We start from the raw sequence: 5670 nt of genomic DNA, 5'->3' as shown, positions 1-5670 counted from the left end.
ACAGGGTAAGAAAAAAATGCAGAGCACATTTATTGCATTTCAACCCAGTTTATGGGTGAGAAATTTTCCACAGGGTGTTATTTTTTATGATTCACTCTGTATCGTGGAAATACCAGAACTTATTTTGACGATTAAATCATTATCAGAAATAGATCATAACATAGACAGTTTTATGTTCTGTTTTATGCTTACTGTTCACAAAGGCTGGATGATACGTTTAATTGATAAATTCTACTAAATTTTTTAAATTTCTAGCCAACAGTTTTCTTTAACACAGAAGACGTTTATCCCGACCGTGGAATTGATTCCATGAAGTCCTATGCATTTCCTTTGCAAACGAAAAACACGTTGAAACTCTAGACACCAAGTAACATTTCATGTTGATATACCCTCATCTAACGTCCTATATCAAAACCCTATCTAACGTAATATGTAAAAATGTTTACAGAATTAGTAATCTTTGTGTCATTAATTTTAGTGAAAAACGCAAATTTGTGAATTTTTTATTGTAGGTGATATTCTGTTGCCTTATTCATCTTTTTCCGTCTTTTGTTTGTTTCTTCACTGGTAATTTGCTTTTAGTGTAGTTTAGTATAGTTGTTTGGTTTCTTATGAGTGGATATACCTATAAATCTGTTGGATGTTATTATTATAACTATAATTAACAGTTTTGCCAACTTTATTTATTTTTTTGTTTTAGTTTAGACGTTAGCTACTTACTTAAGTAGTAAAAATTCGAGACCTGTGAAATTGAAAATAATGGATCTCCTGATCTCCTGCATCTCCAAAACTGATCCTGAAAATCTCAAACCTTTAATGATATTTCTTTTATTGGTTGATCCTTAAGGAGATCGGTAAAGACTTTACGTTTTTCGATCGCAATGCTTGGCCTACGTGTAGAAAAATATATAAAAAACAGTGTTCGTTCTTTGTTTCTGTCGATAAAACTACGGCAGTGTTAACGCAGACATTACTCTTTAAGCGACGAGGGTCCTAGAGTGATATGGAACAAAGATGCAAGATTTCCGCTCCTTAATTCGAACAATTTTTTAGTCCCATCTTTTAACCCAAATTACGACTTTAATTTTTAACTTATATGCGTAATTTTTTTTTATTAAATAGCTAAAGGTTTGGGGAATGTGCGAAAGTTATTTTTGTCACCAAAAAAGTTTTGCAGGTAGGAAAAATAGTGACTTGAAAATTATGGTAATTTTAGCATTTTGTTAAAATGCTTCTAGATATTTTGATTGACGTACTATTAAAATTATATTGACTTTCGCACATTCTAGCAAGTGTCTTCTATCATATGCTGTTTAAAAAACAGCAATACCTAGCCTAGTTTTTTTTTAATTTGGGTTAAAAGATTGTCATAAAATGCATTGAATCTCCCATAAGAGGTTTTGCTTTACCGATGCCCTTAACTGAAATTCTGTAGCACACCAGGAAGAATAGTACTTCTCATAGAGGAACTCAACCCCATCACTTTTTATCATAAAACTGCGTTTGGCATCTTCTTATTAATCCTCCTATTTTTCTCAGGGACCCTGGCTATCACTCTTGTTCTGTGTCATCTTTTTTTTGAAAAATTACCGACAAAACCACTTTGGTATAATGTTTGTATTGCAAAGACGGTGTGGTAATTTTGAAGCTGCTTATAATGTCCTTAACAAAAATGGTTTCCCAACATCAAAAGTGATGTAATATATTAATTTCATTTAGTGTTTCATACAGAGTGAATTCCAGAGTTGGAGAAGTTTATTCTAAGATATTTCTGTGTTATAGAAATGTTAAGAAACTCATCCTTTTTGAAATACAGGATGTTAAAATTTTAATTTATTTACTATATTCTTTAACTCTAGCTATAGATGTAAAATATTTCAAAAGTAGGGTTAGTTTGGATTTAATTCTATTGAGTATTTTGTCTTTAAATTAATAAAGTTTTCTCAGACAGAAATTATAAGAAAAATATATTTAACAGTGTTCATTTAGTATAATAAAGGCAAAATATTGAAAACAATTATTGGTAATAACTAGTAAACGAGTTGATTAAAAATGTTTGAAGCTGTTCATTTAGTTTCCTATTTTACTGTGCTTCCAAACATCAAATTCTACAGGGTGTTTTAGGTTAAATACGCAGACCAAAACCGGGTATTCTACGTCTAAAATAACTATATTTCAGAGTGTTGAAGATTTCATTTTCTTTTAGTTTTAGCCCCCCAAATTTTTTTTCTAGTGCGCCAATGATGATTTTTAACTCAAAATTCAAAATCAAAAAAATTAGATTTAGAAACTTTTATTTCTTCCGTATCTGTAACCGTTTTTAAAGCAATTTGTATTTTTATTTTCAGAAAAGACGTTTCTATTTTATAATGCACATTGTTAGAATGGGGTGTTTCTTCTGATAAATTTGTAGATTTTTCAGAAACTGATAGATAAGGAAAAAAAGTTGAAACACCCTGTATAATAATTAGGAAAACCAATAATTATTAACCTTATAAAAAGTTGCATAGAAACTCCTACTAGGTTTCGCATGATGCAACACCCGGTATAATAAAGGCAAAATCTTCCAACCAAAACATCGAAAAGCCAAATAATGAGTCAGGGGATATAACAATTAATGTGCAAAAAAGTGCTTTTTAAAAAAAGACCAAATTGAATTATTGTGGAACTTTATTCATAAAACTTAAACCAAAAACAAGAGAAAATATTATACCAATAAAGTGTTGATAAGCACCATAGCCTCCAAATTAATGAATGCCCAGTGACTTTTATTTTTATTTCCTCTTTTTTCTGTAATAATTGCAGGTTATTAAAACAACAAAATATTTATGTGGTCGGTTGAAGTAATACGTTTGGGTCTTCCGACTACAAAATTCAGACAGTTTCTTGAAATCCTCGAATTTAGCAGCTGCAATGTAAACTCCATACTCCAACACTAACAGTTCCCGAGATATCCGACTTTTTTATTGAAAATCACGATTTTTTCTCATGCGTCTGAAGAAAAAGTGAATACTTTTGTCTGAATAAAATTATTTTCATAAAATGGAAGTAAAATGGACTTACATCATTATCCCTCCTGGCTCTTCAAATGGCATCCACGTTGCTATCTTAACTAATTTCAACTCCAAAATTAATAAAGTAAAAGAAATCTGAAGGCACAACAAATCTGACAATAAGTAAGTTTATGTGAAAATAGCAAAAAAACTGAAAAAAGAAAACAAGTTCTGTTAAAATCTCTATTTCTTAGAAAATAACATGACAGAAATCAAAGCCAGTTAAGGTTAGGATTTTTATGTTCAAAAAAATCACGATTTATATTACAAAATTTAATGCTTCAGTGGCTAAACATGAACAGACGAGATTTTGACGTAATCGCAAATTATTATAAACTGATAGTAAAAAATCCATTGCACAAATGTTATTAACACTCTGGTCACCCAAAATCAGCGTACCATGAACTGGGGTAAAACCGATATTGCCAAACAATACACTTATTAAATTTGGTTTTCAATTATTTCCTTGCAGTACCTTCTCGTAGAAATCTTCAATATTCTGAATTAAATTCATATAGAATTCATTTTTTCACACTTTCAACAATAAGTTCAACAGCAGAATTGTATTTAACATTACAATACTATTTTCAATGTGAATGTGGATAAAGATTATATCAATTTCAAGTTGTTTAAATGACTTGAATGTAATTATTGTTAAGTAATAAATATTGGGTTTCTGTCATTTGAAGATTGCTACAGTTTGCAACTTATGGTTTGGAAGAACTGGAAAAAGTATAAAGTGCGTCATTGATCCAGCTGCAAACAATCAGGGAGGCAGAATTCAACACTGATAAATTAACAAACATTGCTTTATTTTGCATAGAGGTGTTGGAAGAATGGAAATAGACATTAAAATAAATGTAGTTGTATCCTTCAAGACACTACCTTGTAACCCTTTTGTCCTTAAGGCAACACAGAGTAACAGGGTTTCAGAAATACTTGTGGGTGGTAGGAGGGATAAAAAGGGCTCGACCCGCCTATAGCGTGTGAAAGTGGCTTTTAACTATTAGGGGTAGTTTTATAAAATGTTTTTCGTATAAGTTTTCGCAGAATTATAGGCAAAATTATCTGCAGAAGTTTGGAAACAAACTAGATTTACACATATGTATACCTACTACTGTTACATAGGTACAACGGCAAAAAATTAATAGATAGGATTTATTTTTATGCAGATCATTTTGAAGAACCATCATAATTCAGTTATAATTTATGGCGTTTATTTATAGAAAATACGTATTTACCTTCAAACCTCTTCAATTAAATACACAATAGATGTACCGGTTTTCCGACATATTTTAAATAAGGTTCAGTCGATTGAAAATTGAGCAACTAAAATCTGGAATATCTATGATACAAACATGAAGTACTCTAAATAATATTGACTTTATCGCAAGTTAACTAAAAAATGGGATTTAAAACAAAGAGATTTGAGTTTTTAAATGTGTAGAATATGTTACTTTTGAAAAGATTTATAGCAAAACTTAGGTGCAAATCAATTAATTTGGAAAGATTATTGTTCTATTCGGTGGATGAATGCCCATACTGTTGTTACTTGCTTTATTCTGATAACTCCTTAGGAATATATTACAAACCATACACGTGATGTCTATTCATTGGGACTCAGATATAACAATAATGTGTTAGAATTTTGAGTTCCCATTAAACGTAATCCATCACTGTAATGTTGTCTACGATATGTGAATCTTCTTGCGGAAATCACAATTGTGTCGCTACTGGCCGTTTGCGATATCCATGTTTGCTTTTGTCCCTCTTGTTTTGAACCTCTTTTCATACAGATGGAGTTGCATGCCTGATGGAGCCAAAAAGCAGAAACACGTGCTGCCGGGTTATCATCGTTGTTCCTTTCTGCTTTACCTTTTCTGCGGAATTACCCAATTAGCACTTTCCTTAGATGTTAAATTTTTGGGGTTTAAAGTAGATTCTTCACTCAATAAGAAATATTTAAAAAATGCATGATAATTGCAAAGATGGAAAATTGTTACTGTCTCCATTATATTCGTGAGCAGTTTAGTACTACAAAATATTTGATTAACTTGGCTAGGATTGCAAATAATTGTTCCAAAATTATTCGACTAAATTATTCCTAGAATCCAAGAAAGAAATTAAATTCAAATTTATATACAACTAATTAACTTAATCATAAAAACCGCTACTATAATCATTTCGTTTTACAAAAGTTTTTTGGAATCCCAATCGCTGATGCTGTTAATAAATACAAGTTTACGAAAAAAATATCACAACCTTAAAACTCTGAGAATGTAATTACTAAACTACAATTTATGCACGGACTACAAAAAGTAAAACAAAAACCCTAACCGATAATATAAAAATAGAAAGGAAATCATCCATAAAAGCCATCGTTAATTTCCCATCAAACAAAAATTCACATCGACTTGGTTTCTCTGGCAGACTAAACGACTCCGAGGGTGGTCTCCATACCCACGTAACCCAGAAAGCTACGGTACATTTTCAAATCGCATTGGGCCCCACCCAACCCATGCCCCTTCACCATTGGTCGGAACGTGGGTAAACTAGTTGGCGTGTTTACGCCCATTTACCGCACCTTGAGTTGGTACGGTCATCAACTACTTAGTCT

The sequence above is a fragment of the Ips typographus genome, linkage group LG1 (genome assembly GCF_016097725.1).
Source record: "Ips typographus isolate SLU linkage group LG1, UJ_Ityp_2.0, whole genome shotgun sequence".
Classification (NCBI taxonomy): domain Eukaryota; kingdom Metazoa; phylum Arthropoda; class Insecta; order Coleoptera; family Curculionidae; genus Ips; species Ips typographus.
The sequence above is the reverse complement of the archived record's forward strand: the minus strand, read 5'-3'. Positions refer to the sequence as shown.